This window comes from Carassius gibelio, chromosome A2, assembly GCF_023724105.1.
Source record: "Carassius gibelio isolate Cgi1373 ecotype wild population from Czech Republic chromosome A2, carGib1.2-hapl.c, whole genome shotgun sequence".
Classification (NCBI taxonomy): domain Eukaryota; kingdom Metazoa; phylum Chordata; class Actinopteri; order Cypriniformes; family Cyprinidae; genus Carassius; species Carassius gibelio.
This window is the reverse complement of record NC_068372.1, coordinates 11,606,829-11,634,107: the sequence shown is the minus strand read 5'-3', so window position 1 is coordinate 11,634,107 and position 27,279 is coordinate 11,606,829. Positions and strand designations below refer to the sequence as shown.

The following is a 27,279-nucleotide window of genomic DNA, read 5'->3' as shown; positions in this document are numbered from 1 at the left end:
ACTGAGATGTTAAATTGTGAATGGGTTTAGGATAGCTTAAATGGTGTTGCCACAGAGATTTATTAAAGTAACATAAAAAAATACAATAGTTATTTTACTATATCTTTACAATTTTTCATTCTAACTCTTCATAATTTTTTATATAAGTAGAAGTCCTCATTTGAAGGAAGCACAGTAAGTTTCATAGCTTTATCATTTTCAAGAGCCAGCATAAAATTTAAACTATCATAACTTATAAATCAAGCTTGCAATTCTTAGTACCTATAATGGCCACCTGAGGGAGCTATAGGATTACTTTTAAATAATTATTGGAGAAACGAGTATGATTTAAATAATTTATAGAAATCTTTCAAATAAAATAATATGTATTTTATGTATTTTACTGATAAAATGACCCTCACTTAATTAGAATAACAAGCTGAAGTATTGTGAACTGTATATTAAGAATAATTCTTTATAGGCTTTATGGACAGATACGTTTTGAGTGACTCTTGAAGGTTCAGCACCACATCCTCTTTTACCACTGTTTAAAGAATTAATCTTACAGAACAGGTGTGAATGAATTTTGGATAGCTTGAAGGGTTTTGTTGTGGTGATTTTTTGAAATAATAGTAAAAAAGGAACCAGTAAATGTATTTTTATTTTTTTAAAGTGCAGCTTCTAAACACTTAAAAAAAAAAATGTACACATAAAAGACAAGTCATTCTGAGGCATATTTCCTCAGAATGACTGGTCTCATGACAATAGTTTCATGACTATACAACACTATATGGATGATAGAAAATTAAAAAACTATCATACATCTGATGTCACTCTGTCCCTCTGTCACTGTGGGTAATGTGTGTGTGTGTGTGTGTGTGTGTGTGTGTGTGTGTGTTAAGTGAATTAGGTGTGAAACTATCAGGGAGCATTTAGTCTCCAGCGCCAACATTTTACAGAACTGCCACTTTCCTGGAGTCTCCAGAATTACTCGGTGTCAGGCTCTGAGAGATCTAAGATTCCAAAAAATGATTTAATTAGAATACCATGAAGTATTGTGAAATACTATATATTAAGACTTTATATATAGGCTTTATGAACAGATTAGAGTGACTCGTGAAGGACCAGCACCACCTCCTCTTGTTCGATGGTTTGAGGAATATATCTTCCAGAATCTGGGATTAAGATTTAGGAGCTCATTTTTATTCCACCTCCTTTCCTGAAAGTCTGTCTTGCAGAATTGACTAAAAATTAATCTTCACATTATTTCCTAATTATTTTGCAATTCTTTTTGTCAGTTCTTCTTGACCTGTTTTTCTCTTCCAGCTTTCCTGGACTATTGTATAGCACTCATAAATGATTAAATAAAAAAATAATGGTAGTTATTAAGATTGATATGGTTAGGAATTGGTAAAATGTGCTTGGAAAAAAATCACAATAAAACAATGTTTTAATGTTTAAGTTTGGAATATTAACTGACGTGAATGAATGCTATATAAATATTGTTCATGTTAACATAATGTTTATGAATGGAATCTTATTGTAAAGTGTTACTAAAGTTATATATATATATTGTTCTGTGAATGTGATTTTAAAGTCTAGATGATTCGGATTAACCCTTTAACTGCCATATCCTTTAAAACCTCACAGCCAGAGGGATATTGTGAATGCATGTGCCCGCTGGGCACAGTTTACCTGATGCCACCGGGGTGGCGATGGCATTGGTGGCTTGAGCCCGACATCGCTGCTTGCAGCTATATTTAGGGCTCAAGCCTGGAGGGCGAGAGCCCTATTGTTTTCCTTAGGATTATTTGTTATTATTATTATTATTATTATTTATTATTATTATTTTTCTTCAAGGTTTCGGAGGCTTTTGGGGCCCTTAACTTGCTTAAAAAGTCTTGAAAATTGGCACACACATTGGAACCTGCGGCCATTAGGGCCGGGCAGAGACTGATACACGGGCGTGGCACAGGGGCTCTACAGCGCCCCCTGGAATATGGAGGGCCATATATCATACATACTTGCACGTAGTCGTACGAAACTCGGTACACATATAGAACTCATCAATACAAACAACTTTCGTATTGCATATCATAGGCTCCGCCCAACAGGAAGTTGGCCATTTGGGGTTTATTATTCATATTTGTCGTCAAGGTTGTGGGGGCTTTTGGGGTCCTTAACATACTCAAAAACTCTTGAAAATGTGCGCACACTTTGGAATCTTTGGCCTTAAGGAGCCTGCAGAGGCTGGGACCTGGGCGTTGGCACAGGGGATCTACGGCGCCCCCTGGAACACAGTCATAAATGTTGATGTATAGCTCACACATACTTGCACGTATTAATATGAAACTCAGTACACATATAGATTTCATTGTGCTGAACAACTTGCGTATTGCATGTCATAGGCTCCGCCCAACAGGAAGTCAGCTATTTAGAGTTATGTAAAAAGAGCATGCTCTGGAATTTGAAATACTTGTCATAGGTTTTTTACTCGATTGCCACCAAACTCGGTCAATGTGATCTCAAGACATTGGGGATGAAAAATTGCCAGAGGATTTTTGATATCTCGAACTGTTTGCTCGTGGCGAGGCGTTGAAATTATGGCGAGAATTGAGAAACAGGAAGTGTCTAATACCATCCACATACATTTCCTGATTTTAATCAAACTTCATCAGATTATTCATTGTATGATGTCGATCGCATATATGTGACTATTAGGAGTCAAAGTTATAGCGCCACCAACTGGCAGCAGGAAGTGTGTCATTTTCAAAATGCTTTGATTTACGCATCTTATTTTTACTCGATTTGCTTCAAACTTAATCAGAATAATGTTAAAACACAGCCGATATAAATCTGCCGGGGGGATATTGATATCTAAAAATATTGTTGCCGTGGCAACATGTCAAACTCGACTACTTCTCAGGTGATTTTGAGGCATATAACATGCTTAGAATTTCATCAAACTCAGAACACATATCAGTATTTATGATAACTAGACACTGGCAAAAGTTCATAAGAGGGCGTGGAAGAGGCACTTTATAGCGCCACCTTTTGTCAAAAGTGGGGGGGTTAGTTTTAGTTACAGACACCAAACTCGGTACAAAAATTGTTCTTATCAAGACGGACAACTTTCTAATTCACAGTCATCAGCTATGACCAACAGGAAGTCGGCTATTTTGATTTGAATGTGGATTTTTTTTACATTTAGCTGTGAATTAATGCATACTGCTCAGAGGAGAGTAACACTATACACACCAAACTTTGTCTACATGATGTCAAAACATTGAGGAACTTAAATTGCCAATGGATTTTGGATAGCTTGAACGGTTTTGTCGTAGTGATTTTTTTAAATGACAGTAAAAATGGAATTATTAATTTTCCTGCATTTTTAAATTCCAAACACTTCAAAACCTTTTTTCATACAGATGAAAAAGTCATTCTGAGGAAATATGCATAGTTTCATGACTTTACAACACTGTATGGATAACAGAAAATTAAAAAAACTGTCAGACATCTCATCTCAGTCTGTCCCTCTGTTTGAGTGTGTGTGCTAAGACTTCCATTGTCTGAGAGAAATAGCGCCCCTACAGGTGCAATTCCCGCAAAAAAGAAAAAGAAAAAAAAGGGAGGAGACTCTCTTTTATTTTCACTTTTAAATCGGTTAATATACAAATAAATACTTAGATTTAATTCACACTGACAAGCTAAACCAACATATATGATTATTACCAGGTCAGGGCTCATTTATAATTGATGTGTGGTCAGTGATACGTGAGAAACACGAGAGATGAATCACCGCTCTGAGCAGGAGCTTGTGGAATGACGAGCTCAGAAAAACGAGTTTATTCTTGTTTCATAGCTATTAAAAATAAAGTATTGCAGCGATATCACACAATTCACCAATTAGAACACACCAAGAGCTAAATTAAGATGTTTTTGAACTGTTTGTGTGAAAATGAAATATTTGGGGTTGCCTATCTGAAATCACCGCCACCGATCAGCGCGTACAGTGTCACAAGTTCAAAACTAACGAATTTATTCTTGTTTAAGAGCTTTTTAAAATAAAATATTGACATAAATGCACACAATACAAACATTATAACACAACACGAGCTAAATGCAGGTGTTTGTGACCCGTTTATGTGCGCAAGACTATTTGAAAGCGCGACTGGCAGAATAACATATATCTCTCGAGCTGCAGGATTCTGCCTTTCGTCGTAAGAACGAACACATCACGGACAAGATTATTTCAAAATACATAATTGCTTGGCGAATATAAACGAAAACAGCCACGTGAACATAAACTGTTGAGTATTAAATCTCAAGTGGATCTACTGGATTTTAATGTTAAGTGTCCACATATACCAGCTGCTTCTGTCTTCAATTTTAATCTATATAAAAAAATAAACTCATTCATCTTGGCTGCTTTTTTAATGTGTGTACGTATTTATTTATTATTTTGCTCTAACAAGACTTAATCTATATTTAATTAAATCAATTACATTTTATTTTAAATTTGATTTATCCATTTCTGCATCTAAACGCCTAAAAACCTAAAACTTGCTCTATTATACTATTGTTAGCAATTTCTTTATCGTCCAATTTATCTGGTGTACACGCTTTTATTTTCATAATAAACTTGTTTGTTAGATTACACACAGTTATAGTGGTCTATAATAAATATTGACAGGTTTTATTCAAGCTGTTTAGAATGATTTCCGAAGGCTAATTTTTTAAAATGTCAATCCCAAAAAATAAAAAATAAATAAATAAATAAAAAACATTGGAAAACAATAACTGTTGTACTTTTTTATACATTTTGTATAATTTCATAGTTTATGCATTATAATTATAAAAACAAACTTGTTTGTTAGATTATACACAGTTACAGTGGTCTATAATAAATATTAACAGGTTTTATTCAAGCTGTTTAGAATGATTGCCATAGGCTAATTTTTTAAAATGTCAATCCCAAAAAATAAAAAATAAATAAATAAATAAAAAACATTGGAAAACAATAACCGTTGTACTTTTTTATACATTTTGTATAATTTCATAGTTTATGCATTATAATTATAAAAACAAATAAATTTAGCCACTCACATAGAAATCTTAGGCCTTTCTGACAGTTTTAGGGATTTTTAAAAATCCTAAAAAACCTTATTTGTGCTGCAAATAATAATTTCAAACTAATTTGATACTGACCTCTGACATCCTGTGACATGATATTTATTTGAATTTACATAATCTCATGGATGTAACAGTAAATCTGTTCAGCTCACAGATGAAGACTAAGCTGTAATGCAAGCAGAACTTTCAAAAATGCATGTAGGTAAATAAAATCATTACAAAACACTTACAAATTATTTAAGGAATTTGATAACACTGTAAAATAATGTTTAATTTGTTAACATTAGCAAATGCATTGATAACACTTTATAATAACTGCACTCATTAGTAAATAGTCAGTTTATGCTTTATAAAGCCTTGTCCCATTATTTATAGTCAGTAGTAAGCAGTTTATAAATACAGCTATAAATAGCTTGTTCTTGGTTTATAAGCACATTTATTAAAAAGGAGAGTAAAGGGTCAGTTTTCTTCCTATGAAAAAAAAATAAATAAAAATAAACAAACAACAACACTGATTGATACAGAACTCAGAAATGTTATTGTGGATTTATGATAAACTCAGCCTGTAAATGAATTCATTCTCCTCCAAGAAGACACAAGTAGTTCACACAAAACTTTTTTAACATGAAGCCAATATACTGAAGATGTTAAATTGTGAATGGGTTTAGGGTACCTTAAATGGTGTGGCCATAGCGATTTATTAAAGTAACATAAAAAATACAATAGTTATTTTACTATATCTTTAAAATTTTTCATTCCAACTCTTCATAATTTTTTATATACGTAGAAGTCATCATTTGAAGGAAGCACAGTAAGTTTCATAGCTTTATCATTTTCAAGAGCCAGCATAAAATTAAAACTATCATAACATATAAATCAAGCTTGCAATTCTTAGTACCAATAATGGCCACCAGATGGAGCGATATGATTACTTTTAAATAATTATTGTAGAAACAAGTATGATTTAAATCATTTATAGAAATCTTTCAAAGAAAAATAATATGAATTTTATGTATTTTACTGATAAAATGACCCTCACTTAATTAGAATAACAAGCTGAAGTATTGTGAACTGTATATTAAGAATAATTCTTTATATGCTTTATGGACAGATACGTTTTGAGTGACTCTTGAAGGTTCAGCCCAACATCCTCTTTTACCACTTTAAAGAATGCAGCTTACAGAACAGGTGCGGATGAATTTTGGATAGCTTGAATGGTTTTGTCGTGGTGATTTTTTGAAATAACAGTAAAAAGTAACCAGTAAATGTCTTTTATTTTTTTTAAAGTGCAGCTTCTAAACACTTTAAAAAAATGTACACATAGAAGACAAGTCATTCTGAGGAAATATGCATAGTTTCATGACTATACAACACTATATGGATGATAGAAAATTAAAAAACTATCATACATCTGATGTCACTCTGTCCCTCTGTCACTGTGGGTAATGTGTGTGTGTGTGTGTGTGTGTGTGTGTTTGTGTGTGTGTTAAGTGAATTAGGTGTGAAACTATCAGGGAGCATTTAGTCTCCAGCGCCAACATTTTACAGAACTGCCACTTTCCTGGAGTCTCAGAATTACAATGTGTCAGGTTCTGAGAGATCTAAGATTCCAAAAAAATATTTAATTAGAATACCATGAAGTATTGTGAAATACTATATATTAAGGCTTTATATATAGGCTTTATGAACAGATTAGAGTGACTCGTGAAGGACCAGCACCACCTCCTCTTGTCCGATGGTTTGAGGAATATATCTTCCAGAATCCGGGATTAAGATTTAGGAGCTCATTTTTATTCCACCTCCTTTCCTGAAAGTCTGTCTTGCAGAGTTGACTAAAAATTAATCTTCACATTAATTCCTTATTATTTTGCAATTCTTTTTGTCAGTTCTTCTTAACCTGTTTTTTTCTTCTTCTTTTCTGACCTCATGACCCAGTCAGAATTTTTTGTACAATGGTCAAGTCTTAACTTATCCATTTCTGTATTGCATTTGTGTTTGATATTTCTCATGGGTATTTCATAATTTTCAACTTTGAGTAAAACAGTTTGAGTTAAAACTCTTTTTTTAGCGCATTTCATCTGTAAAAGAAAACATGCCTAATAATTCTGCACACATGAATATAAGGAGTTTTTCTCTTCCAGCTTTCCTGGACTATTGTATAGCACTCATAAATGATTAAATAAAAAATAATGGTACTTATTAAGATTGATATGGTTTGGAATTGGTAAAATGTGCTTGGAAAAAAATCACAATAAAACAATGTTTTAATGTTTAAGTTTGGAATATTAACTGACATGAATGAATGCTATATAAATATTGTTCATGTTAACATAATGTTTATAAATGAAATTTTATTGTAAAGTGTTACTAAAGCTATATATATATATATTGTTCTGTGAATGTGATTTTAAAGTCTAGATGATTCGGATTAACCCTTTAACCGCCATATCCTTTAAAACCTCACTGTCAGAGGGATCTTGTGAATGCATGTGCCTGCTGGGCACAGTTTACCTGATGCCACCGGGGTGGCGATGGCATTGGTGGCTTGAGCCCGCCATCGCTGCTTGCAGCTATATTTATTATTATTATTTTTTTTTTCCAACGTCTCGGGGGCTTTTGGGGCCCTTAACGTGCTTAAAAAGTCTTGAAAATTGGCACACAGATTGGAACCTGCGGCCATTAGGGCCGGGCAGAGACTGATACACGGGCGTGGCACAGGGGCTCTACAGCGCCCCCTGGAATATGGAGGGCCATATATCATACATTCTTGCTCGTAGACGTATGAAACTCGGTACACATATAAATCTCATCAATCCAAACAACTTTTGTATTGCATATCATAGGCTCCGCCCAACAGGAAGTTGGCTATTTAGGGTTTAGTATTCAAATTTTTCGTCAAAGTTGTGGGGGCTTTTGGGGTCCTTAACATACTCAAAAACTCTTGAAAATTTGCGCACACTTTGGAATCTGTGGCCTTTAGGAGCCTGCAGAGGCTGGGACCCGGGCGTGGCACAGGGGCTCTACGGCGCCCCCTGGAACACAGTCAGAAATGTTGATGTATAGCTCACACATACTTGCACATATTCATATGAAACTCAGTACACATATAGATCTCATCGTGCCAAACAACTTTCGCATTGCATGTCATAGGCTCCGCCCATCAGGAAGTCAGCTATTTAGAGTTATGTAAAAAGCGCATGCTCTGGAATTTGAAATACTTGTCATAGGTTTTTTTCTCGATTGCCGCCAAACTCGGTCAACATGATCTCAAGACACTGGGGATGAAAAATTGCCAGGGGATTTTTGATATCTCGAACGGTTTGCTCGTGGCGAGGCGTTGAAATTATGGCGAGAAATGAGAAACAGGAAGTGTCTAATACCGTCCACATACATTTCCTGATTTTAATCAAACTTCATCAGATTATTCGTTGTATGATGTCGATCGCATATATGTGACTATTAGGAGTCAAAGTTATAGCGCCACCAACTGGCAGAAGGAAGTGTGTCATTTTCAAAATGATTTGAATTCAGCATCTTATTATTACTCGATTTGCTTCAAACTTCATCAGAATAATGTTAAAACACAGCCGATATAAATCTGCAAGGGGGATATTGATATCTAAAAAATTGTTGGCATGGCAACATGTCAAGCTGGAATACTTCTCAGGTGATTTTGAGGCAAATAACATACTTAGAATTTCACAAAACTCTGAACACACATCAGTATTTCTGATAGGAACTTAAATTGTGAATGGATTTTGGATAGCTTGAATGGTTTTGCCGTGGTGATTTTTTTAAATGACCTTACAAAGGGAATCATTATTGTATTTTTAAATTGCAGCTTCCAAACACGTCAAAGAATTTTTTCATACAGATGAAAAAGTCATTCTGAGGAAATATGCATAGTTTCACGACTTTACAACACTGTATGGATAACAGGAAATTAAAAAACTGTCAGACATCTCATCTCACTCTGTCCCTCTGTTTGAGTATATGTGCTTCAGACTTCCATTGTCTGAGAGAAATAGCGCCCCTACAGGTTCAATTCCCGGACTTTACTTTCACTTTTAAATCGGTTAAAAATACAAATAAATACTTAGATTTAATTCACACTGACAAACTAAACCAACATATCTGATTATTACCGGTTCAGGGCTCATGGATAAATTATTTCTGGCCAGAGATACGTGAGAAATAGGAGAGATGAATCACCGCTGTGATCACGAGCGTCTGGAGTAAAGAGCTCAGAGAAAACGAATTTATTCCTGTTTTAAAGCTTTTAAAAATAAATTATTACAGCGATATCACACAATCAACCAATTAGAACACACCAAGAGCTAAATTCAGATGTTTTTGAACTGTTTGTGTGAAAATGAAATATTTGTGGCTGCCTATCTGAAATCACGCCTCCGATCAGCGCGTACAGTGTCGAGCTCAAAACAAACGAATTTATTCTTGTTTAAGAGCTTTTTTAAATAAAATATTACCACAAATGCACACAATAAACCCATTGTAGCACTACAAGAGCTAAATGCAGGTGTTTGTGACCCGTTTAAGTGTGCAAGACTATTTGAAAGCGAGACTGGCAGAATAACATATCTCTCGAGCTCTGCAGGTTTCTGTCTTTCGTCGTACGAACGAACACATCACGGACAAGATTATTTCAAAATACATAATAGCTTGGCGAATATAAACGAAAACAGCCACGTGAACATAAACTGGATCTACTGGATTTGAATATTAAAGTGACCACATTTACCACTTGCTTCTGTCTTCAATTTTAATCTATATAAAAAAAGGAAACTCATTCGACTTGGCTGCTTTTTTAATGTGTGCGTATTTATTTATTTACCTTTTTATACATTTTGTATAATTTCATAGTTTGTGTATTACAAAACAAAAATAAATTTAGCCACTCACATAGAAATAGCTTAGGCCTTAACCTTTTTCTGACAGTTTTAGGGATTTTTAAAAATCCTAAAAAAAACTTATTTGTGCTGCAAATAATAATTTCAAACTCATTTGATACTGACCTATGACATCCTGTGACATTATATTTATTTGAATTTACATAATCTCATAGATGTAACAGTAAATCTGTTCAGCTCACAGATCAATACTAAGCTGTAATGCAAGCAGAACTTTCACAAATGCTTATGAGTCATTTAAGGATTTGATAACACTGTAAAATAATGTCTAATTTGTTAACATTAGCAAATTCATTGATAACACTTTATAATAACTGCACTCATTAGTAAATAGTCAGTTCATGCTTTATAAAGCCTTGTCCCAATATTAATAGTCAGTAGTAAGCAGTTTATAAATACAGCTATAAATAGCTTGTCCTTGGTTTATAAGCACATTTATTAAAAAGGAGAGTAAAGGGTCAGTTATCTTCCTATGAAAAATAAAAGATAAAAATAAACAAACAACAACAACACAGATTGATACAGAACTCAGAAATTTTATTGTGGATTTATGATAAAATCAGCCTGTAAATGAATTCATACTCCTCCTCATACTACTCCATACTCCTTTTTCAACATGATGCCAATATACTGAGATGTTAAATTGTGAATGGGTTTAGGATAGCTTAAATGGTGTTGCCATAGAGATTTATTAAAGTAACATAAAAAATACAATAGTTATTTTACTATATCTTTAAAATTTTTCATTCTAACTCTTCATATTTTTTTATATAAGTAGAAGTCCTCATTTGAAGGAAGCACAGTAAGTTTCATAGCTTTATCATTTTCAAGAGCCAGCATAAAATTAAAACTATCATAACTTATAAATCAAGCTTGCAATTCTTAGTACCTATAATGGCCACCAGAGGGAGCTATAGGATTACTTTTAAATAATTATTGGAGAAACGAGTATGATTTAAATAATTTATAGAAATCTTTCAAATAAAATAATATGTATTTTAGGAATTTTACTGATAAAATGACCCTCACTTAATTAGAATAACAAGCTGAAGTATTGTGAACTGTATATTAAGAATAATTCTTAATAGGCTTTATGGACAGATACGTTTTGAGTGACTCTTGAAGGTTCAGCACCACATCCTCTTTTACCACTGTTTAAAGAATTAATCTTACAGAACAGGTGTGAATGAATTTTGGATAGCTTGAATGGTTTTGTCGTGGTGATTTTTTGAAATAATAGTAAAAAAGGAACCAGTAAAAAAAAGTGCAGCTTCTAAACACTTAAAAAAAAAATGTACACATAGAAGACAAGTCATTCTGAGGAAATATGCATAGTTTCATGACTATACAACATTACATGGATGACAGAAAATTAAAAAACATACATCTGATGTCACTCTGTCCCTCTGTCACTGTGTGTGTGTGTTTGTGTGTGTTTTAAGTGAATTAGGTGTGAAACTATCAGTGAGCATTTAGTCTCCAGCGCCAACATTTTACAGAACTGCCACTTTCCTGAAGTCTCAGAATTACAATGTGTCAGGTTCTGAGAGATCTAAGATTCCAAAAAAATATTTAATTAGAATACCATGAAGTATTGTGAAATACTATATATTAAGACTTTATATATAGGCTTAATGAACAGATTAGACTGACTCGTGAAGGACCAGCACCACCTTCTCTTGTCTGATGGTTTGAGGAATATATCTTCCAGAATCCGGGATTAAGATTTAGGAGCTCATTTTTATTCCACCTCCTTTCCTGAAAGTCTGTCTTGCAGAATTGACTAAAAATTAATCTTCACATTAATTCCTAATTCTTTTGCAATTCTTTTGTCAGTTCTTCTTGACCTGTTTTTCTCTTCCAGCTTTCCTGGACTATTGTATAGCACTCATAAATGATTAAATAAAAAATAATGGTAGTTATTAAGATTGATATGGTTTGGAATTGGTAAAATGTGCTTGGAAAAAAATCACAATAAAACATTGTTTTAATGTTTAAGTTTGGAATATTAACTGACATGAATGAATGCTATATAAATATTGTTCATGTTAACATAATGTTTATAAATGAAATCTTATTGTAAAGTGTTACTAAAGTTATATATATATATATATATATATATATATATATATATATATATATATATATATATATATGTATATATATATATATTGTTCTGTGAATGCGATTTTAAAGTCTAGATGATTCGGATTAACCCTTTAACTGCCATATCAAGTTCAAGTTCAAGTTCAAGTTCAATTTATTTGTATAGCGCATTTACAACAGCCTCCTGGCTGACCAAAGTGCTTTAACATAAGAGCAAGAATATTACACATACATAAAAATAGACCAGACAAAAAATGTAAAACCACCCATTTCAAAATGTAGCATAACACAGTAGTCAGTACACTAAGGAAAATAAAAAAGTTTTTAGCAAAGATTTAAAAATAGACAAGGAAGGGGCCAGTCTGATCTCTAAAGGCAGGGTATTCCAGAGTCGTGGCCCAGCCACTGCAAATGCACGCTCCCCTCTACGCTCCCCTCTATCCTTTAAAACCTCACTGCCAGAGGGATATTGTGAATGCATGTGCCCGCTGGGCACAGTTTACCTGATGCCACCGGGGTGGTGATGGCATTGGTGGCTTGAGCCCGCCATCGCTGCTTGCAGCTATATTTATTATTATTTTTCTTCAAGGTTTCGGGGGCTTTTGGGGCCCTTAACATGCTTAAAAAGTCTTGAAAATTGGCACACACATTGGAACCTGCGGCCATTAGGGCCGGGCAGAGACTGATACACGGGCGTGGCACAGGGGCTCTACAGCGCCCCCTGGAATACTGAGGGCCATATATCATACATACTTGCACGTAGACGCACGAAACTCGGTACACATGTAGATCTCATCAAACCAAACAACTTTCGTACTGCATGTCATAGGCTCCGCCCAACAGGAAGTTGGATATTTAGGGTTTAGTATTCATATTTGTCGTCAAAGTTGTGGGGGCTTTTGGGGTCCTTAACATACTCAAAAACTCTTGAAAATTTGCGCGCACTTTGGAATCTGTGGCCTTTAGGAGCCTGCAGAGGCTGGGACCCGGGAGTGGCACAGGGGCTCTACGGCGCCCCCTGGATCCCAGTCAGAAATGTTGATGCATAGCTCACACATACTTGCACATATTAATATCAAACTCAGGACACATATAGATCTCATCGTGCTGAACAACTTTCGTATTGCATGTCATAGGCTCCGCCCAACAGGAAGTCAGCTATTTAGAGTTATGTAAAAAGCGCATGCTCTGGAATTTGAAATACTTGTCATAGGTTTTTTACTCGATTGCCGCCAAACTCGGACAACATGATCTCAAGACACTGGGGATGAAAAATTGCCAGGGGATTTTTGATATCTCGAAAGGTTTGCTCGTGGCGAGGCGTTGAAATTATGGCGAGAAATGAGAAACAGGAAGTGTCTAATACCGTCCACATACATTTCCTGATTTTAATCAAACTTCATCAGATTATTCGTTGTATGATGTCGATCGCATATATGTGACTATTAGGAGTCAAAGTTATAGCGCCACCAACTGGCAGAAGGAAGTGTGTCATTTTCAAAATGATTTGAATTCAGCATCTTATTATTACTCGATTTGCTTCAAACTTCATCAGAATAATGTTAAAACACAGCCGATATAAATCTGCAAGGGGGATATTGATATCTAAAAAATTGTTGGCGTGGCAACATGTCAAACTGGAATACTTCTCAGGTGATTTTGAGGCAAATAACATACTTAGAATTTCACAAAACTCTGAACACACATCAGTATTTCTGATAGGAACTTAAATTGTGAATGGATTTTGGATAGCTTGAATGGTTTTGCCGTGGTGATTTTTTTAAATGACCTTACAAAGGGAATCATTATTGTATTTTTAAATTGCAGCTTCCAAACACGTCAAAGAATTTTTTCATACAGATGAAAAAGTCATTCTGAGGAAATATGCATAGTTTAACGACTTTAAAACACTGTATGGATAACAGAAATTTAAAAAAACTGTCAAGACATCTCATCTCACTCTGTCCCTCTGTTTGAGTATATGTGCTTCAGACTTCCATTGTCTGAGAGAAATAGCGCCCCTACAGGTTCAATTCCCGGACTTTTACTTTCACTTTTAAATCGGTTAAAAATACAAACAAATACTTAGATTTAATTCACACTGACAAGCTAAACCAACATATCTGATTATTACCGGTTCAAGGCTCATGGATAAATTATTTCTGGCCAGAGATACGTGAGAAATAGGAGAGATGAATCACCGCTGTGATCACGAGCGTCTGGAGTAAAGAGCTCAGAGAAAACGAATTTATTCCTGTTTTAAAGCTTTTAAAAATAAATTATTACAGCGATATCACACAATCAACCAATTAGAACACACCAAGAGCTAAATTAAGATGTTTTTGAACTGTTTGTGTGAAAATGAAATATTTGCAGCTGCCTATCTGAAATCACCGCCTCCGATCAGCGCGTACAGTGTCGAGCTCAAAACAAACGAATTTATTCTTGTTTAAGAGCTTTTTTTAAATAAAATATTACCACAAATGCACACAATAAACCCATTGTAACACAACAAGAGCTAAATGCAGGTGTTTGTGACCTGTTTAAGTGTGCAAGACTATTTGAAAGCGCGACTGGCAGAATAACATATATCTCTCGAGCTGCAGGATTCTGCCTTTCGTCGTACGAACGACCACATAACGGACAAGATTATTTCAAAATACATAATAGCTTGGCGAATATAAACGAAAACAGCCACGTGAACATAAACTGGATCTACTGGATTTGAATATTAAAGTGACCACATTTACCACTTGCTTCTGTCTTCAATTTTAATCTATATAAAAAAGGAAACTCATTCGACTTGGCTGCTTTTTTAATGTGTGCGTATTTATTTATTTATCTTTTTATACATTTTGTATAATTTCATAGTTTGTGTATTACAATTATAAAAACAAAAATAAAATTAGCCACTCACATAGAAATAGCTTAGGCCTTAACCTTTTTCTGACAGTTTTAGGGATTTTTAAAAATCCTAAAAAAACCTTATTTGTGCTGCAAATAATAATTTCAAACTCATTTGATACTGACCTATGACATCCTGTGACATTATATTTATTTTAATTTACATAATCTCATGGATGTAACAGTAAATCTGTTCAGCTCACAGATCAATACTAAGCTGTAATGCAAGCAGAACTTTCACAAATGCTTATGAGTCATTTAAGGATTTGATAACACTGTAAAATAATGTCTAATTTGTTAACATTAGCAAATTCATTGATAACACTTTATAATAACTGCACTCATTATTAAATAGTCAGTTCATGCTTTATAAAGCCTTGTCCCAATATTAATAGTCAGTAGTAAGCAGTTTATAAATACAGCTATAAATAGCTTGTCCTTGGTTTATAAGCACATTTATTAAAAATGAGAGTAAGTTATCTTCCTATGAAAAATAAAAGATAAAAATAAACAAACAACAACACAGATTGATACAGAACTCAGAAATTTTATTGTGGATTTATGATAAAGCCTGCAAATGAATTCATACTCCTACTCATACTACTCCATACTCCTTTTTCAACATGATGCCAATATACTGAGATGTTAAATTGTGAATGGGTTTAGGATAGCTTAAATGGTGTTGCCATAGAGATTTATTAAAGTAACATAAAAAAATACAATAGTTATTTTACTATATCTTTACAATTTTTCATTCTAAATCTTCATAATTTTTTATATAAGTAGAAGTCCTCATTTGAAGGAAGCACAGTAAGTTTCATAGCTTTATCACTTTCAAGAGCCAGCATAAAATTTAAACTATCATAACTTATAAATCAAGCTTGCAATTCTTAGAACCTATAATGGCCACCAGAGGGAGCTATAGGATTACTTTTAAATAATTATTGTAGAAACGAGTATGATTTAAATCATTTATAGAAATCTTTCAAAAAAAAAATGAATTGTATATATTTTACTGATAAAATGACCCTCACTTAATTAGAATAACAAGCTGAAGTATTTTGAACTGTATATTAAGAATAATTCTTTATAGGCTTTATGGACAGATACGTTTTGAGTGACTCTTGAAGGTTCAGCACCACATCCTCTTTTACCACTGTTTAAAGAATTCATCTTACAGAATAGGTGTGAATGAATTTTGGATAGCTTGAATGGTTTTGCCGTGATGTTTTTTGAAATAATAGTAAAAAAGGAACCAGTAAATGTCTTTTTATTTTTTTAAAGTGCAGCTTCTAAACACTTTAAAAAAAAAATGTACACATAGAAGACCAGTCATTCTGAGGCATATTTCCTCAGAATGACTGGTCTCATGACCATAGTTTCATGACTATACAACACTATATGGATGATAGAAAATTAAAAAAAAACTATCATACATCTGATGTCACTCAGTCCCACTGTCACTGTGGGTAATGTGTGTGTGTGTGTGTGTGTGTGTGTGTTAAGTGAATTAGGTGTGAAACTATCAGGGTGCATTTAGTCTCCAGCGCCAACATTTTACAGAACTGCCACTTTCCTGGAGTCTCTAGAATTACTCGGTGTCCGGCTCTGAGAGATCTAAGATTCCAAAAAATGATTTAATTAGAATACCATGAAGTATTGTGAAATACTATATATTAAGTCTTTATATATAGGCTTAATAAACAGATTAGAGTGACTCGTGAAGGACCAGCACCACCTCCTCTTGTTCGATGGTTTGAGGAATATATCTTCCAGAATCTGGGATTAAGATTTAGGAGCTCATTTTTATTCCACCTCCTTTCCTGAAAGTCTGTCTTGCAGAATTGACTAAAAATGAATCTTCACATTATTTCCTAATTATTTTGCAATTCTTTTTGTCAGTTCTTCTTGACCTGTTTTTCTCTTCCAGCTTTCCTGGACTATTGTATAGCACTCATAAATGATTAAATAAAAAATAATGGTAGTTATTAAGATTGATATGGTTTGGAATTGGTAAAATGTGCTTGGAAAAAAATCACAATAAAACAATGTTTTAATGTTTACGTTTGGAATATTAACTGACATGAATGACTGCTATATAAATATTGTTCATGTTAACATAATGTTTATAAATGGAATCTTATTGTAAAGTGTTACTAAAGTTATATATATATATATATATATATATTGTTCTGTGAATGTGATTTTAAAGTCTAGATAATTCGGATTAACCCTTTAACTGCCATATCCTTTAAAACCTCACTGCCAGAGGGATATTGTGAATGCATGTGCCCGCTGGGCACAGTTTACCTGATGCCACCGGGGTGGCGATGGCATTGGTGGCTTGAGCCCGCCATCGCTGCTTGCAGCTATGTTTATTTTATTTTTTTTTTCAACGTCTCGGGGGCTTTTGGGGCCCTTAACGTGCTTAAAAAGTCTTGAAAATTGGCACACAGATTGGAACCTGCGGCCATTAGGGCCGGGCAGAGACTGATACACGGGCGTGGCACAGGGGCTCTACAGCGCCCCCTGGAATATGGAGGGCCATATATCATACATTCTTGCTCGTAGACGAATGAAACTCGGTACACATATAAATCTCATCAATCCAAACAACTTTTGTATTGCATATCATAGGCTCCGCCCAACAGGAAGTTGGCTATTTAGGGTTTAGTATTCAAATTTTTCGTCAAAGTTGTGGGGGCTTTTGGGGTCCTTAACATACTCAAAAACTCTACGGCGCCCCCTGGAACACAGTCAGAAATGTTGATGTATAGCTCACACATACTTGCACATATTCATATGAAACTCAGTACACATATAGATCTCATCGTGCGGAACAACTTTCGTATTGCATGTCATAGGCTCCACCCAACAGGAAGTCAGCTATTTAGAGTTATGTAAAAAGCGCATGCTCTGGAATTTGAAATACTTGTCATAGGTTTTTTTCTCGATTGCCGCCAAACTTGGTCAACATGATCTCAAGACACTGGGGATGAAAAATTGCCAGGGGATTTTTGATATCTCGAACGGTTTGCTCGTGGCGAGGCGTTGAAATTATGGCGAGAAATGAGAAACAGGAAGTGTCTAATACCGTCCACATACATTTCCTGATTTTAATCAAACTTCATCAGATTATTCGTTGTATGATGTCGATCGCATATATGTGACTATTAGGAGTCAAAGTTATAGCGCCACCAACTGGCAGAAGGAAGTGTGTTATTTTCAAAATGATTTGAATTCAGCATCTTATTATTACTCGATTTGCTTCAAACTTCATCAGAATAATGTTAAAACACAGCCGATATAAATCTGCAAGGGGGATATTGATATCTAAAAAATTGTTGGCGTGGCAACATGTCAAACTGGAATACTTCTCAGGTGATTTTGAGGCAAATAACATACTTAGAATTTCACAAAACTCTGAACACACATCAGTATTTCTGATAGGAACTTAAATTGTGAATGGATTTTGGATAGCTTGAATGGTTTTGCCGTGGTGATTTTTTTAAATGACCTTACAAAGGGAATCATTATTGTATTTTTAAATTGCAGCTTCCAAACACGTCAAAGAATTTTTTCATACAGATGAAAAAGTCATTCTGAGGAAATATGCATAGTTTAACGACTTTACAACACTGTATGGATAACAGAAAATTAAAAAACTGTCAGACATCTCATCTCACTCTGTCCCTCTGTTTTAGTATATGTGCTTCAGACTTCCATTGTCTGAGAGAAATTGCGCCCCTACAGGTTCAATTCCCGAACTTTTACTTTCACTTTTAAATCGGTTAAAAATACAAATAAATACTTAGATTTAATTCACACTGACAAGCTAAACCAACATATCTGATTATTACCGGTTCAGGGCTCATGGATAAATTATTTCTGGCCAGAGATACGTGAGAAACACGAGAGATTAATCACCGCTGTGACCACGAGCGTCTGGAGTAAAGAGCTCAGAAAAAACGAATTTATTCCTGTTTTAAAGCTTTTAAAAATAAATTATTACAGCGATATCACACAATCAACCAATTAGAACACACCAAGAGCTAAATTCAGATGTTTTTGAACTGTTTGTGTGAAAATGAAATATTTGTGGCTGCCTATCTGAAATCACCGCCTCCGATCAGCGCGTACAGTGTCGAGCTCAAAACAAACGAATTTATTCTTGTTTAAGAGCTTTTTTAAATAAAATATTACCACAAATGCACACAATAAACCCATTGTAACACTACAAGAGCTAAATGCAGGTGTTTGTGACCTGTTTAAGTGTGCAAGACTATTTGAAAGCGCGACTGGCAGAATAACATATCTCTCGAGCTGCAGGTTTCTGCCTTTCGTCGTAAGAACGAACACATCACGGACAAGATTATTTCAAAATACATAATAGCTTGGCGAATATAAACGAAAACAGCCACGTGAACATAAACTGGATCTACTGGATTTGAATATTAAAGTGACCACATTTACCACTTGCTTCTGTCTTCAATTTTAATCTATATAAAAAAGGAAACTCATTCGACTTGGCTGCTTTTTTAATGTGTGCGTATTTATTTATTTACCTTTTTATACATTTTGTATAATTTCATAGTTTGTGTATTACAATTATAAAAACAAAAATAAATTTAGCCACTCACATAGAAATAGCTTAGGCCTTATCCTTTTTCTGACAGTTTTAGGGATTTTTAAAAATCCTAAAAAAACCTTATTTGTGCTGCAAATAATAATTTCAAACTCATTTGATACTGACCTATGACATCCTGTGACATTATATTTATTTGAATTTACATAATCTCATGGATGTAACAGTAAATCTGTTCAGCTCACAGATCAATACTAAGCTGTAATGCAAGCAGAACTTTCACAAATGCTTATGAGTCATTTAAGGATTTGATAACACTGTAAAATAATGTCTAATTTGTTAACATTAGCAAATGCATTGATAACACTTTATAATAACTGCACTCATTAGTAAATAGTCAGTTCATGCTTTATAAAGCCTTGTCCCAATATTAATAGTCAGTAGTAAGCAGTTTATAAATACAGCTATAAATAGCTTGTCCTTGGTTTATAAGCACATTTATTAAAAAGGAGAGTAAAGGGTCAGTTATCTTCCTATGAAAAATAAAAGATAAAAATAAACAAACAACAACACAGATTGATACAGAACTCAGGAATTTTATTGTGGATTTATGATAAAATCAGCCTGTAAATGAATTCATACTCCTCCTCATACTACTCCATACTCCTTTTTCAACATGATGCCAATATACTGAGATGTTAAATTGTGAATGGGTTTAGGATAGCTTAAATGGTGTTGCCATAGAGATTTATTAAAGTAACATAAAAAATACAATAGTTATTTTACTATATCTTTAAAATTTTTCATTATAACTCTTCATAATTTTTTATATAAGTAGAAGTCATCATTTGAAGGAAGCACAGTAAGTTTGTTTCATAGCTTTATCATTTTCAAGAGCCAGCATAAAATTAAAACTATCATAACTTATAAATCAAGCTTGCAATTCTTAGTACCAATAATGGCCACCAGAGGGAGCTATAGGATTAATTTTAAATAATTATTTTAGAAACGAGTATGATTTTAATCATTTATAGAAATCTTTCAAAAAAAAAAAAAAAAAAATGAATTGTATGTATTTTACTGATAAAATGACCCTCAATTAATTAGAATAACAAGCTGAAGTATTGTGAACTGTATATTAAGAAAAATTCTTTATAGGCTTTATGGACAGATACGTTTTGAGTGACTCTTGAAGGATCAGCACCACATCCTCTTTTACCACTGTTTAAAGAATTAATCATACAGAACAGGTGTGAATGAATTTTGGATAGCTTGAATGGTTTTGTCGTGGTGATTTTTTGAAATAATAGTAAAAAAGGAACCAGTAAGTGTCTTTTTATTTTTTTAAAGTGCAGCTTCTAAACACTTAAAAAAAATGTACACATAGAAGACCAGTCATTCTGAGGCATATTTCCTCAGAATGACTGGTCTCATGACCATAGTTTCATGACTATACAACACTATATGGATGATAGAAAATTAAAAAAACTATCATACATCTGATGTAACTCAGTCCCACTGTCACTGTGGGTAATGTGTGTGTGTGTGTGTGTGTGTGTGTGTGTGTGTGTGTGTGTGTTAAGTGAATTAGGTGTGAAACTATCAGGGTGCATTTAGTCTCCAGCGCCAACATTTTACAGAACTGCCACTTTCCTGGAGTCTCCAGAATTACTCGGTGTCAGGCTCTGAGAGACTTAAGATTCCAAAAAATGATTTAATTAGAATACCATGAAGTATTGTGAAATACTATATATTAAGGCTTTATATATATAGGCTTTATGAACAGATTAGAGTGACTCGTGAAGGACCAGCACCACCTCTTCTTGTTCGATGGTTTGAGGAATATATCTTCCAGAATCCAGGATTAAGATTTAGGAGCTCATTTTTATTCCACCTCCTTTCCTGAAAAGTCTGTCTTGCAGAATTGACTAAAAATTAATCTTCACATTAATTCCTAATTATTTTGCAATTCTTTTTGTCAGTTCTTCTTGACCTGTTTTTCTCTTCCAGCTTTCCTGGACTATTGTATAGCACTCATAAATGATTAAATAAAAAATAATGGTAGTTATTAAGATTGATATGGTTTGGAATTGGTAAAATGTGCTTGGAAAAAAATCACAATAAAACAATGTTTTAATGTTTAAGTTTGGAATATTAACTGACATGAATGAATGCTATATAAATATTGTTCATGTTAACATAATGTTTATAAATGGCATCTTATTGTAAAGTGTTACTAAAGTTATATATATATATATATATATATATATATATATATATATATATATATATATATATATATATATTGTTCTGTGAATGTGATTTTAAAGTCTAGATGATTCGGATTAACCCTTTAACTGCCATATCCTTTAAAACCTCACTGCCAGAGGGATATTGTGAATGCATTTGCCCGCTGGGCACAGTTTACCTGATGCCACCGGGGTGGCGATGGCATTGGTGGCTTGAGCCCGCCATCGCTGCTTGCAGCTATATTTATTATTATTTTTCTTCAAGGTTTCGGGGGCTTTTGGGGCCCTTAACATGCTTAAAAAGTCTTGAAAATTGGCACACACATTGGAACCTGCGGCCATTAGGGCCGGGCAGAGACTGATACACGGGCGTGGCACAGGGGCTCTACAGCGCCCCCTGGAATACTGAGGGCCATATATCATACATACTTGCACGTAGACACACGAAACTCGGTACACATGTAGATCTCATCAAACCAAACAACTTTTGTACTGCATGTCATAGGCTCCGCCCAACAGGAAGTTGGATATTTAGGGTTTAGTATTCATATTTTCCGTCAAAGTTGTGGGGGCTTTTGGGGTCCTTAACATACTCAAAAACTCTTGAAAATTTGCGCACACTTTGGAATCTGTGGCCTTTAGGAGCCTGCAGAGGCTGGGACCCGGGCGTGGCACAGGGGCTCTATGTCGCCCCCTGGAACACAGTCATAAATGTTGATGTATAGCTCACACATACTTGCTCGTATTAATATGAAACTCAGTACACATATAGATCTCATCGTGCTGAACAACTTTCGTACTGCATGTCATTCGGCTCCGCCCAACAGGAAGTCAGCTATTTAGAGTTATGTAAAAAGCGCATGCTCTGGAATTTGAAATACTTGTCATAGGTTTTTTTGCCGATTGCCACCAAATTCGGTTAACATGATCTCAAGACATTGGGGATGGAAAATTGCGAGGGGATTTTTGATATCTCGAACGGTTTGCCCGTGGCGAGGCGTTGAAATTATGGCGAGAAATGAGAAACAGGAAATGTCTAATAACATCCACATACATTTCCTGTATTTGATCAAACTTCATTGGTTTGTTCGTTGTATGATACCGATCGCATATATGTGACTATTAAGAGTCAACATTATAGCACCACCAACTGGCAGCAGGAAGTGTGTCATTTTCAAAATGCTTTGAATTCAGCATCTTATTTTTACTCTATTTACTTAAAACTTCATCAGAATAATGAGAAAACATGGCCGATGTAAATCTGTTGTGGGGATATTGATATCTGATATAGTGTTGCCATGGCAACGTGTCAAACTTGAATGTTCTGTTATGGTGAGTTTGAGGCAGACAACAAGCTCAGATTTACATGAAACTCAAAACACATATCAGTATTAGTGATAGCTAGACAATGGCAAAAGCTTTTAAAAGGGCGTGAAGGAGGCACTCTATAGCGCCACCTTTTGTCAAAAGTGGGGGGGGGGTTAGTTTTAGCTACAGACACCAAACTTGGTACATAAATTGTTCTTTTCAAGACGGACAACTTTCTAATTCACAGTCATCAGCTACGACCAACAGGAAGTCGGCTATTTAGATTTGAATATTTAAATTGAGCTCTGATTTAATGCATACTCCTCACAGGAAATGTTCACTATACTCACCAAACTTTGTCTACATGTTGAAAAAACATTGAGGAACTTAAATTGCGAACGGATTTTGGTTAGCTTGAACGGTTTTGTCGTGGTGATTTTTTGAAATTACAGTAAAAAGGGAATCATTAATTGTCTTGTATTTTTAAATTGCAGCTTCCAAACACTTAAAAAAAAAAATCATACAGAGATCAAATCATTCTGAGGACATATGCATAGTTTCATGACTTTACAACACTGTATGATTAAAAGAAAATTAAAAAACTGTCAGACATCTCAACTCACTCTGTCCCTCTGTTTGAGGAATGTATGTGTGCTGACTGAGTGTGTGTGTGTGTGTCTGTGATTGGGGGATGGGCATGAGCTGAGTGGCAGACACAATGATGGAGAGAAAGAGAGAGAGAGAGAGAGACTTAATCATCTCTTTAATCACCAGAAAAAAAAAAATTATTTTAAATTGTTATTTTTTGTTGCTTTTGCTAACATTGCTGTTTTCATTACAGCTTAAGAAATCTCTTAGGCCTTATCCTTTTCTGACAGTTTCAGGAATTAAAAACATAATTCTAAAAATACTTATTTGTGCTGCAAATAATAATTTAAATCTCATTTGATACTGACCTATTCCATCCTGTGACATGACATTTATCTTAATTTACATGATCTCATGGATGTAACAGTAAAACTGTTCAGCTCACAGATGAAGACTAAGCTGTAATGCAAGCAGAACTTTCACAAATGCTTATAAGTCATTCAAGGATTTTATAACACTGTAAAATAATGTCTAATTTGTTAACATTAGTAAATGCATTGGTAACACTTTATAATAACTGCACTCATTAGTAAATAGTCAGTTCATGCTTTATAAAGCCTTGTCCCAATATTAATAGTCAGTAGTAAGCAGCTTATAAATACAGCTATAAATAGCTTGTTCTTGGTTTATAAGCACATTTATTAAAAAGGAGAGTAAAGGGTCAGTTATCTTCCTATGAAAAATAAAAAAATAAAAATAAAAATAAAAAAACAACAACACAGACTGATACAGAACTCCGAAATTTTATTGTGGATTTATGATAAACTCAGCCTGTAAATGAATCATACTCCTCCAAGAAGACACAAGTAGTTCACACCAAACTTTTTCAACATGATGCCAATATACTGAAGATGTTAAATTGTGAATGGGTTTAGGATACCTTAAATGGTGTGGCCATACCGATTTATTAAAGTAACATAAAAAAATACAATAGTTATTTTACTATATCTTTAACATTCTTCATTCCAACTCTTCATAATTTTTTATATACGTAGAAGTCATCATTTGAAAGAAGCACAGCAAGTTTCATAGCTTTATCATTTTCAAGAGGCAGCTTAAAATTAAAACTATCATATATGTAAATATATGATAAAAGAGAAGTGTTCTGTCACTCAATGTATGATGTGTCCAAAATGAATGAAAATGGAACACTGACATAATTGAGTCCAAACCCATTCATTATCAGTGGTGAGAAGAATGTTGAGAAATTCAAATATAAGAGACATCAAAAAATATTTAATATGGCACCTTGTACTATATGGAAACAAAGATTGAAATCGAAAGATAACACCTTACCATAGCACAAACAGGAGACCAGGAGTTTTAACTTAATGAACTTTTTAATAAAACTATAACTTAACTTCACACAATACAACTTAAATTACTGTCTTAAATAAAACAAATGGCAATCTAACTAAAGAAACAAACACTCTTTGGGGAAATGAGCCCTGTCTTCTCAGGCTGTTTAGTTTATTTTCTAGCAGCAACCATTTGGAACATTAACTGCTTTTGGGAACCGTTGGAGAAGGGTCTGGCTGCAGACTTGCACTTGCACTCTCAGACACTGCTTCTGCTAGCAAGGCCACTTGAAGTCTTTATTTTTTATTTTGTTCTATTTATTGATAACTTTTTGTTTGAATTTCCCAACATTTTATAACAGTTGCCATGTGGCAAAGACAAGAAAAAATAAACTAAATTACAATGTCAATTGCAATCGCTACTTGCACTCTCCGCTACCTGTGACTTCACTTGCAATCAACACAAATCGTGCATGTTGCCAATGGAGACGAGACGCTGTGGTTGTGATTAAACGATTAAAACTAATTTAGTACTATAACGTACAGGGTCCTGCAAGAAAAAGACAAGCACAGACCTTGGCCACAGAACAGCAGAATATGAACGCAATGCACAAAGTCTTTCGTTAAGCGTTTTCCTCCTGTAGAAAAAAACTAACACTTAATATGGCATAATGTATTCAGACACATTAAGTTCAATTAAAAGATCAAATTCGATATATAGTTATTATTCAATGTACTGCAAGTCAAGCAGATGGCTATGAACACAATGTGCAAACTTTGTCCTCCCATACAATAACGCTTAATGTGGCCTAATAACAGACTAAGATGATAAAGACAATTTAGTAGGCCTAGGCTAGCCTATATGTCTTGTTGTTGACTCTAAGTATATACAGACCAGCAAATATGAACGGGCATTATGCATTAAGTGATTTTAAAGGATCAACTCCGTACAGGCAAGCAGACGAGTACAGAACGCAGTGCGTTAAATTGTACATTAAACATTTTCCTCCTATAGAAAATCATTATAAATAAAACACATAATGTAGGTTAATGGACAAAGACAGTGATATAAACAAGTTGTAGACAGTTTATTCTATATGGAAAAATGCTTAATGTGAAACTTTACGTGTTTCGTTTATTCTGGGCTCACATGCTTGCCTGTGCATATTAGTTATGTATTTTAATAAAGTAGAGAAGCATGAGTTTGGCCTTTCTCATCTATGTCCATTATGCCACATTTTGCGGTATGTGAGGAAAATACTATATACATATTCCTTATATTAATGAACTGTACATTTAATTTGATATTTTAATAGCATCTTAATATATTAAGCCATGTTAAGTGTTTTTTTTTCTATGCTTAGCTAGAGACTTTATGCAAATGTTCATATTCTGGTGTTCTGGCCATGGATTTGCCGATCTTGTCTTTTTCTTGCAGGACCCTGTACGTTATAGTACTAAATTAGTTTTAATAATTTAATCACCACCACAGCGTCTTGTCTCCATTGGCAACATGCACGATTTGTGTTGATTGCAAGTGATGTCACAGGTAGCGGAGAGTTCAAGTAGCAATTGCAAGTGACATTGTAATTTAGTTTCTTTTTTCTTGTCTTCACAACCTGGCTTTATAAAATGTTGGGAAATTCAAACGAAAAGTAATAAAAAAAATAAACAAAATAAAAAATAAAGACTGCAAGTGATGTCACTAGCGGAAGTACAAATGTCTGAGTGTGCAAGTCTGAGAGTGCAAGTGAAAGCCTGCAGCCAGACCCTCTTGAAACATTTTGGGGTCAACCCCCCATGATGTTACAACTGCAACACACCACTCATCCACATTGTCACCAGTGACAAAGTGGGTCATATTTGGACAGTCAGGGCAAGAGCAAAACCCTGTGCAGGTCAAGCCCACAGAAAGACACTGGCATTTGGTGGCATTGGTGCAGTTTCCATCTTTACAGTAGAGGTGGGTGAGGTCTCTAACTCCTTTAGGTGCTGGTGCCTTCTGGAACATCACAGATTAAATGCAGCCTCCTTCTCTGAGCCTCCATCCTCTACCAACTGGGTTCCAGAGAAGAGGTTTGGCCAGGTGGCTGTGACGCCACACTACTGTTTGGTACACGGCTCTCAGCACATGTTGCTGG

At 34.5% G+C, this 27,279-nt stretch overlaps 1 long non-coding RNA gene across 1 annotated transcript; it reads right to left on the bottom strand.

The window, feature by feature from the left end:
- On the bottom strand, positions 1–22,757 carry LOC128026559 (uncharacterized). Its single transcript, XR_008186452.1, has 3 exons — positions 22,064–22,757; positions 17,309–17,360; positions 1–1,622 (listed from the first exon to the last, which is right to left on the bottom strand). It is a non-coding gene; the product is annotated as an uncharacterized LOC128026559 (long non-coding RNA).
- Positions 22,758–27,279: the final 4,522 nt, after the last annotated feature.